Source organism: Myxocyprinus asiaticus, chromosome 11, assembly GCF_019703515.2.
Source record: "Myxocyprinus asiaticus isolate MX2 ecotype Aquarium Trade chromosome 11, UBuf_Myxa_2, whole genome shotgun sequence".
Lineage (NCBI taxonomy): Eukaryota > Metazoa > Chordata > Actinopteri > Cypriniformes > Catostomidae > Myxocyprinus > Myxocyprinus asiaticus.
Window position 1 is genome coordinate 50204160 of NC_059354.1, and position 11275 is coordinate 50215434.

Below are 11275 nucleotides of genomic sequence, written 5' to 3' on the forward strand. Positions count from 1 at the left end.
TTGTTCTCTGCAAAGCTGTGCGTCGCCTATACAGTTGGAGTTTCGCTTGCTGCCTCCTGCTGAAAACAGGTGATACTTCAAGCTTGAATTTTTCCAATGGTAGGAATATAACTTACATGTTCCAGGGACATGATTAATTGCATTAATTTTTTTAATGCCTCATTTGTTGTATAATTAATCGCACTGAATTAACATGTAAAATCGTAAGCCCTACATAAAACAGACGTTACCCAGATAGCAAAATAGCCTTGGGCCGAATTTGTCAACATTTCAGTAGTGAGTTTGGCGCACACACCACATGGAATTACAGTCCAAGATTGGCCCAAAAGTCACTTACCGAAATTTGACTGGACCCACAACAGATGGCAGCCAAAACTCACCCACAACTTTTCGTGTTCCCCATATCCCCAGATAGCAGTCATTATTGGACCACAACTACACCAGAATGGTCCAGATATCAGCCATACCACTGTCAAACACATGCCACACCCACCCCAGAACTCACCCACAACTTACCCTTAAGGCCCAGAAAGCAGCCGAAATTGGTTCACAGTTATGCCAGGTTCCTCAGATGTCAGCCAAATGAAAGCTTTAACACTACCAAGCCCCATCTCTAATGTCATATTTTTAAAATTCTATCAAATAAATGGCAAAAAAATTTTTTATTCAGGTTAATGAAAACAGACACTCAGACACATGCAAACATATGCTAACACAATTGCAAACCTCATGAAAAAAATCTACACATACTCCAAAAACTGTATTCAGTATGATGGTTGAGCCTGTTTCTGAGAGCACATCATGTCAATCTGTGGTTCAATAGCCCTATGATGCGTTCAAGTCCTCCTCAGAAGTGATTTTAGTCACAAAGAATGGACCCGTTTTGTAATTTCATATTTCTCTCTTTTTCAATAGCACAGACAGGAAGCTTTTTAGCACCAATGCAAAAACATGAAGAGCAAAGCCACGAATTAGAAGCGTAGTGAGGTGCAGAGAACAGCGGCTAGCAGATTGGAATGCAATCACTTTCCTGACACACGGGCAGAGACGAGGAATCCTCCGTTGAAGATTTGTGAGCATAGAGAACAAGCGTACAGCAAGCTGGAAGGTAACAACACTCCCGACACACGGGCAGAGAGAGGCAAACAAACAGATACACGAGACAGGACCAACTAGACAGAGAGAGTGAGATAAGTTACGTCACATCAAACAACAATCTATCAAGGATACTGAGAACATGAAAGGTTTAAGTAGGGAGTGAATTAGAGGAGAACCAGGTGTTGCTAGCATGCTAATTAGTGGCATGATCAGTGTTCCCCTGGGAACAATCAATGTTCCTATGGAAACACTGATCATGCATGTCGGCTTCACCTGCGAGATATGAGGGAGAGAAAATAACAAAACACACAGAATAAACCGAAAAACTCACCGGAGCCATGACAGTATCCCTGAACCCTTTAACTAATGACGCCACTTGCCCAAAGCCAACCGGACAGCCAGCAATTCTCGGTTACCGACATCGTGGTTCTATTCTGCTTGTGTTAAGCAGTGCGAAAAAAAGCACACGGATACATCTTTCTGTCCAAGGAAGAGCGCTGCGACAGGACCGCTCCAACACCAAACTCAAATGCATCCACCTCCACCACAAACTGGCATGCAGGGTCGGGAGTAACAAGGATGGGAGCGGTAGAAAACCGCTCCTTTTATTTAGAGAATACAGCCTCAGCCCGTGGGGACCAACAAAAGTCAGTGCGGTTGGAGGTGAGATCCGTCAGAGGCGTGGCGACTTGGCTGTAATTCCTAATAAATCTCAGATAGAAATCAGCGAACCCCAGAAATCTCTGCAATGCCTTGCGAGAATCTGGGATTGGCCAATCGGAAACGGCTCTGACCTTAGCAGGGTCCATGCGCTCGCCCTCGGATGAATCGATGAACCCCAGGAACGGAACTGACTGTGCATGAAAAGCGCACTTCTCTGCCTTGACGAACAGCCGATTCTCTAGCAGTCGCTGAAGCATCTGCCTGACGTGCTGAACATGGTCTTGGATATTCTGGAAGAAGATCAGAATATCATCTAGATAGACAAACACAAAACGATCAGCCATGTCTCTAAGCACATCATTTACGATCCCCTGGAAGACGGCGGGGGCGTTGACCAATCCGAAAGGCATGACCAAATATTCAAAGTGCCCCCTATGAGTGTTAAAAGCCGTCTTCCACCCATCTCCCTTCCTAAAACCGGACAAGGTGATAAGCGCTGCGTAAATCAAACTTCGTAAAGACAGACGCTCCCTGCAAGAGTTTGAAAGCTGAGGACATCAGCTGCAAAGGATAGCGATTCTTCACCGTGATGTCATTCAGCCCCCAATATTCTATACAGGGTCTAAGCGAGCCATCCTTCTTCTCCACGAAGAAGAACCCCACCCCTGAGTTCCCATGGAAACACTGATCATGCATGCCGGCATGCATGATCAGGAGAGACATGAGGGAGAGAAAATAACAAAACACGCAGAGCAAACCGACAAACTCACCGGATCCGTGACACTCACACCATCTGTTTTCCTGACGGTCATTGCATGTGACATTAGCGGTGTCTGCACGAATTGACTCACTTCTCATGAACTGCGTTAACGGCGTTAAACGAATTTTGCGTTAACACGTTATTAATGCGTTAACTTCGACAACACTAAAAAAAAATTTGACTAAACATAAAATTTGTACAAAACCTGTCATAATTACTAAAAAAGAAGTTGATAAAAAAGATCTAATGCAATATAAGAGAATTACAGTATAAACAATCAGTGGGCCGGTCATTTGTGACCGGGAACATAAAATGTGTTAGCACAAAATGAACACAACACAATGGATTTTTCTGCATTTGTTAATTCTGCACATGTAATTTAACTAAATAATGATGTCCTCCACATTAAAATTAAAATATGTGTGCACAAATCAGCCTCCTATGTATCGTGCAAATTCATGATTAACTATATTGGCTATATTGATTTATTTTGATTTATTTTAATATTTGTATTTGTATTTAATATTCACTGCAAAATGTGTGCTTGATATTTAAAAATTGCTTGACACGGGAGCCTTGGTAGCTCAGCAAGTAAAGACGCTGACTACCACCCCTTGAGTCGCAAGTTCGAATCCAGGGTGTGCTGAGTGACTCCAGCCAAGGCTCCTAAGCAACCAAATTGGCCCGGTTGCTAGGGAGGGTAGAGTCACATGGGGTAACCTCCTCATGGTCGCTATAATGTGGTTCGCTCTCGGTGGGGCACGTGGTGAGTTGTGTGTGGATGCCGCGGAGAATAGCGTGAAGCCTCCACACACACTACGTCTCCACGGTAACGCGCTCAACAAGCCATGTGATAAGATGCGCAGATTGACAGTCTCAGACGTGGAGGCAACTGAGATTCGTCCTCTGCCACCCGGATTGAGGCGAGTCACTACGCCACCACGAGGACTTAGAGCGCATTGGGAATTGGGCATTCCAAACTGGAGAGAAAATGGGAGAAAATAAAAATAAAAAATTGCTTGACATACATGCACTGACAACAACGAAAATTCTGTAGGATAAACCACAGTTAACAGCATATCCCGCAGTTAATGTAGCCTACATATTCAGCTTCATCTGGTAAGAAAAAAAGGATTAATAATTTAATAAAATAATAATAGCATAATAATGATAATAATTATTATTATTAGCTCATTTTTATGAATAGGCAAATACAAGGCATATTTTATTTATATAATGTTTTAATTATATAATGTGCTTTTCATTTAGTTTTGACACACTTAATGTTTAAGCCCTGGCCACATTCGGTTCTATCCGAATACAGATACAGATACAGATAATGGCTTCGCTGCACACCCCTAATCATAACATAAGCATAATTCCTCCATAAAGGCTCATAGTAGGACTCACAATGGAAAAAATAAGGATTTATAGTGGCTTCTGGAAGAAAACAGCTGGAAGAAAATGGACATATTCTTCCACAGTTTACATGATACCCCCAGAGTTTCCCGGCAAGGATTATTATCTCATTTTAACACAAGAAAAAAGATCTCCAAAGAGCTCTTTTAAGGTCTATGAACATAAACATATGAGGGTGTAACCGAGAGAATTTCAGAAGGTCTCCAGGTTGATTCCAGACAGTAGTCCAACTAAACAAATATCCAACACTTTGGATACAAGTTACTATTGCAACTCAACCTTACTTTTTTTACTGTAAAAAAAAAAAAAGATAATCAAACATTGACTAGTTTGTAATAGTCACATGTGAGGTACAGCTGCTATTACACGCTGCTGTTTCAGCCTTCACATTGCCAATATATTCAGAGAGTTAGAATATAACTATCTGAAACTGTAATTGAATATATTTTGTGCTTTTAAGAAAAGTGATTGACACTTTTGAATGTGTAGCTGATAAGGTTCATGAGTTTGGCTGGTTTCACCAGCTCTCTCCTCATATGGCAAAACATGTATAATTTCTGACCAAAATATATTTGATATATACTGAATGAAATGTATGTCTCTTTAGATGAAAGTGTCTGCCAGATGAACAAATGTAATGCGTAAATGTAGATACCAAATAGCCAGTGGGAAAAGGAAATAATTTCTATAATTGCTGAAATGTATTCTGAAATATATTCTGGAAAATTTTTATATTTTTATTTTTAAACACAATGGCCAAAAATATATTAGGAAAAATAAATGACTAAAATATATTACATTATTTTTTTTATTTTTTTTATTTACCTTTTGTAAAAAAAAAAAAATTATATATATATATATATATATATATATATATATATATATATATATATATATATATATATATATATATATATATATATATTATTAAAAAAAAAATAATAATAATAATAATTAAAAAAATTGTCCAGGAAGACTTGTGCAGTTGCTCACTCTCACTTTAATGTGGTTAATAGGGCAATAGAGAGTGTGCAATTCCAATAGTAAACACTGGTTGGCGCTGTTACAAAGTGTTTTGAATGCAACTCTTCATCAAAGGTAACGAAGTGTTATTTTATGGGCCACTAGCGGCATCAAACAGCAAAAATAAAGGGGTGAATCTCACGTAAACTGTTCATATCGTATTTTTCCTCAACATCTAAAAGATAAAATATTAAAATAACATTTTGTAGAAAAAGAAAAGCCTATTTCTAGGATCATTAAAGGAACAGTTCAACCAAAAATGTTGAATTTACTCACCCTCATGCCATCCCAGATGTGTATGAATTTTCTTTCATCTGCTGAACACAGATGAAGATTTTTTAGAAGAATATCTCAGCTCTGTAGGTCCATACAATGCAAATGAATAGTGGTCAGAACTTTGAAGCTCCAAAAAGCACATAAAGGCAGCATAAAAGTAATCCATAAAACTCCAGTGGTTTAATCCATATCTTCAGAAGCGATATGATAGGTATGGGTGAGAAACAGATCAATATTTAAGTCCTTTTTTACTATAAATCTCCACTGTTGACCAGCCCCAACCAGTAGGTGGTGATATGCACAAGGAATGTGAATCACCAAAAAACAAAAGAAGAAGAATGTGGAAGTGACAGTGAAAGTGGAGATTTATAGTAAAAAAAGGACTTTAATATTGATTAGACAAAATAGTATCCAGTGACATTTTTCATTTTGATTGATTGACTCTTTTTGTGTATACAAATTTATATTAACAGATTTTTTGTAAAGGATCTTGTACATTAGAACACAGCCCCCATTACTGAGTTACTAACACTATTACGTATAGTGTTACTATTACATATAATATTACATAGAATCTAATAGAGGTAATTCAGAGAAAGCACTTTTGATAATGATCAGGTAATTTTCTCTTAGCAGATAAAATGGCAAGCTTCCTTCTTACCATAAGTGGTATTGTGTTCATGCATTCTGAATTCTCTTAAAGGAACAGTTCACCCAAAAATGACCATTCAAATGTGAAAGGTGACTGAGGCTACATTCTGCCTAACATTGTGAAGTCATATGAGTTTGGAACAGCATAAAGGTGAGTAAATGATGAGAGAATGTATTGTCTTATATTCACTTCTTATATTTTAACAGTGACATCAACATTATGAATTATTAAATACATTGATTTTGTCCTCTTCATGTACACCAGGTGTTCTGATGACGGGCTCAGGAGACTTTCTTGGCATATTTAAGGTGTGAGATCCGAGGTCTGTGATTCTCACTCTTCCCACCTCACACACATTCACCACAGTGACAGAAGAGATGTGGTAACTGTGAGTGTGCAAGTCTAGGGCTGCATTTTAATGTTTTTTAAGGGCAAAATTGCAACAACAACAAAAAAAAAAAAAACATAATTTTATAACTGCTTAATTACCAAAAGTGTATAAGGGTCATTAAAGACCCAAGATATGTAATAGTGTCGCTTTTTTGTGCTTCCATAAATCATATTTTTATGATTATTTCAGATCTATATAAGTTTACTATCACAGGATACATATTCCTTTGTTTATAACAAGTACTATATTCATACAAATGACTTTGATTTTCTGTGTGACAATGGTGAATTATCAGTATTTCAGATGTGTGTACACACTTATTATACATGCCATTTCTTACTCAATATGGCGCTGTTGTTTCAGTGATTGATTTGATTTATATTTGACATTGCAATTTGACGAAGAAGCAATGTGGAAGTAAACTATAGCAAGTTTAACACATGAACAGTATGATTTGGACAGAATATTGTTATTTGGGTGTACTACTGAAATAAATTAAGTTGTGCATCTATTTAGACTCAAAAAGTGCCTGAGGAAATACATATGTGTATCTTCGGTGTAGCTTATGTGTTATGTGTCGCTCAGTATGTGTTTGACTTCCAGTTGTGGAAGTAATGAATCCTGTTCTGTATTTGTTGCATCATCTCTTTGATATATGAAAAATAAAACATCAAAATATATCAAAATGTATTCTGTTGTATTATTTCTAATTGTCTTGAAAATATTTTGACAATTTGACACTATCTGGGCATTTTGTGGGTGAATTTGTGATGGATATACTTGCCGGGGCACTAAAGACTTTAAGTATTTAATAATGTTTGGTGAAACACCAATGCATTCAAGGGTTAATTAAACTTTGGTAACAGCAATGTGGTAAAAGACTCAAATGTTCAATAAATAGTTGCATTTTTATATGCAATATTAATAATCACACATTTTCCAAAATAAATTGTTTATTAAGTCTAACTGGAGGCTGTTTATAATTGCCAAACTAATTTCTATTAATATAGAATGTGCGGTTACAAGTGTGTGTTTATCTGTCACGTATTAGTAATGCGAATGAGGACCCAACAGCAGGAATGAGATAAACGGAGCAAATAAAACAAAAGCAAACAGTGAAACAAAAACTCTCACGATGGAGAAAACAATAACCTAGACAAAAACAGAACAAATAATAACACTGGGAGCATAACAGGAAGACAAGGAACTTACACTGACTACCGACAGGACAAGAGAAACAAAAATGATCAGACAACACAGACAAGACAAGACTCCCAGGCGTCCCACGAACAACAAAAAAACAAAACTAGACAAAAGACCAGACTACGGGAAGGGAGGGTGGGGGAAACATGTGGACGGCACTATATAACACAGAACAGACAAGAACAAGTGCCAAACCAAAGAAACAGAGAACAAGGTGCGGTCAAGGGCAAAACCATCGGGACAGACCAGGGTGGAACCGGCACGACAGACCAGGGTGCAACAGGCAGGACAAGCCAGGATGGCACAGGCGGAGCAAGCCAGGGTGGAGCACCTAAACTGGGTTTGGTGACTTGACTAGGTGGCTTTACAGGGCTTGGCTAGGTGACTTGGCTGGGCTGGGCTTGGTGACATGGCTGGGCTTGGTGACATGGCTGGGCTTGGTGGCTTGGCTGGGTTTGGTGACTTGGCAGGGTTTGGTGACTTGACTGGGCTTGGTGACTTGACTAGGTTGCTTTACAGGGCTTGGCTAGGTGACTTGGCTGGGCTTGGTGACATGGCTGGGCTTGGTGACTTGGCTTGGTGACTTGGCTGGGCTTGGTGACTTGGCTGGGCTTGGTGACATGGCTGGGCTTGGTGGCTTGGCTGGGCTTGGTGACTTGACTAGCTTGCTTTACAGGGCTTGGCTAGGTGACTTGGCTGGGCTTGGTGACATGGCTGGGCTTGGTGACTTGACTTAGTGACTTGGCTGGGCTTGGTGACTTGGCTGGGTGTGATGGCTTGGGTAGGTATGGCGGCTTGACTGGAAGGAATGACTTGACTGGACATAAGGGCTTGAACAGGCTTGATGTTGGCCACAGGGAACAGGACAGGTTCGTCGACAGCCCCAGGGAACTGGACAGAGTTATCGATAGTCTCAGGGAACTGGACAGGATTATTGACAGTCTCAGGGAACTGGACAGGGTTATCGACAGTCTCATGGAACTGGACAGGCTTATCGATAGTCTCAGGGAACTGGACAGACTTATCGACAGTTTCAGGGAACTGGACAGACTTATCGACAGTTTCAGGGAACTGGACAGACTCATTGACAGCCTCAGAGAATTGAACAGTCTCAGGGAAGGGGAAAGTCTCAGGAAACTGGATAGGCTCAGGGAACTGAACGGACTCATCAACAGCCAAAGGGAACTGAACAGGTTCTTCGACAGCCACAGGGAACTGAACAGGCTCATCGATGGCCACAGGGAAGTGGACAGGCTTATCAACAGTCTCAGGGAACTGGATAGGCTCAGGGAACTGAACGGACTCATCAACAACCAAAGGTAACTGAACAGGCTCGTCAATGGCCACAGGGAACTGGACAGGCTTATCGACAGTCTCAGGGAACTGGACAGACTCAGGGAACTGGACAGGCTTAGGGAACTGAACAGACTCATTGACAGCCACAGGGAACTGAACAGGCTCGTCGACGGCCACTGGAAACTTTACAGGCGGCTCCAGGATGGGAGCGAGGTGAGGCAACAGGAAAACGGCCTCTGCGGCTGTAGGCACTGGCAGTGACAGGGGAATTACCTCCGTGGTCATGAGCACAGGCAGTGACTGGGGAATGGCCTCCGTGGCCGTGAGAACTGGCAACGCCTGCAGAGTAGGGGCCCTTCTCCTTCTCCTCCTCTTCCAGATGGTAAGAGGCACTGCAGTAGTAACGGCCGCCGCCTCCTGGCAGTTGGCAGCGGGAACGACCGCCACCTCCCAGCAGTCGGCAGCAGCTGGCAGCGGGAGCGGCCACTGCCTCCAGGAGGTTGGCAATATGCCTCCTCTGATGACAGCATCCAGTGAGGGAGCAATGTTGTCTTCAGGCTTGGATGAAGCACAAGCTGAGATGAACTCATCCCATCTTATCGCAAACTTGATGGTGGCTGAAAGACTTCCTCCTTCACCCTTTTCAGGCACACAAGATCTTATGGGCTCACTCAAACCAGCCCTAAAAGTTTGCATGAGGCTGGCCTGACTGTGGTTCAAGCCCGAAGATTCAAAAACTCAAGCCCAAAAACTCAGGCAGTGACAGGGGAACGGCCTCTGTGGCCATGGGCACTGGCAACGCCTGAAGAGTAGGGGCCCTTCTCCTTCTCCTCCTCCTCTTCTTGAATGAGATAAAATGAGAATTTATTAAATAAAACAAAAGCAAAGAGTGAAACAAAAACTCTCACGATGGAGAAAACAATAACCTAGACAAAAACAGAACAAATAATAACAGACTGGGAGCATAACAGGAAGACAAGGAACTTACACTGACTACCGACTGGACAAGAGAAACAAAAACGATTCGATAACACAGAAAAGACAAAGGAGGGAATATAAAGGAAAAGGAAGGACTGAAACCAGGTGCTGCCCATAAACACAAGCAGTGCTAATCAGCGCTGCCATGGCAACGCTGACTGCACTGCTGAGTAGCACCTGGGGAAACAGGAGGGAGAGAAAAAAACACAAGCACATGGGACAACCTAAGTGTTGGGTGGAGGAAACCGACACGACCCTGCCAAAACAAGAATAACACAAGATCAAAATGGCAGGATCATGACATTATCACCATTTTACATTTTACAACAAGCTTTAACAAAAGAAAATAAGTATTTGTACTGACTTGTCTGTCAGTAACTTTCCTGTGTAAGTTAAGTACAGCAATTCTCCTCTTTTTTTGACCTTACCGGCTTTCTGTGAGCATATTGATTTTTTTCTACCACATTTCAGATAATTGCTGGATACTCTGAACCCAATATTCCCAGTGCTGCAGCTAGCCAATGAGAGGAGTGCGCAGACATTACAAATGCACTCAATATTAGTAATCAGATACTCCACTTTCTTACTACGAGGGGAGAGGGAGCTACAAGTGCACTTATGTAACTCTCAAATGCTTCTTGTATGAAACAGCTGCGTCTCTTTGGGTCATGCCACATCATTACAGCAATAACATGGTGGTAAAGCAAGTGTGCGGACAGACAGGATCTGAAACCATAGCAACAGTTGAGGAAAGCAGCAGCCTTTTGTTCTGTAATCTCACGCACATTATGAAAACAACACTACAATGTCATGGTGATGTCATAATGGGCCATTTTTTTGTGCTGAATCATCTTTTAAACTCAGTACAGAGGTGATGTCATTGAAATATTTTAAATCTGCATCACATTTTCTTTCAAAACATGTTCTATGTTACTTTATACTATAATTTTTGTGTTTGTGAGTGGTGCTCTGTTCACCTGTGCAAAATTTGCTGCCACGATGCAAGGTTGTTGTGGGTGGTTGCCAGGGCATTGCTATGCAGTTGCACAGGTGTTCAGAGAGATTTTTAATGCATTGTTTTGTGGTTGCTAAGGTGTTGCTTGAAGGCTTCTTACTGGCCCAAGTTAAAAGAGCCCAACCCCTAGTCTCTATAATTATCATTCGCCTTGTAAAAAATCATAAGTCTGATCGCAAAGTTTGAGGTTTCATACTCAGTTGTGGAAAGAGTACTGGTAATCCTTAAAGTTTTGCTATTGAAGAAATAATTAATAAATAATATTTTTTTAATTTAATTATCACACATTATCATTTGCACATATACAGTGAAATTCTTTTTTTTCACATATCCCAGCTAAGCTGGGGTCAGAGTGCAGGGTCAGCCATGATACAGCACCCCTGGAGCAGATAGGGTCAAGGGCCTTGCTCAAGGGCCCAACAGTGGCATCTTGGCGGTGCTGGGGCTTGAACCCCCGACCTTCTGATCAGTAACCCAGAGCCTTAACTGCTGAGCTACCAC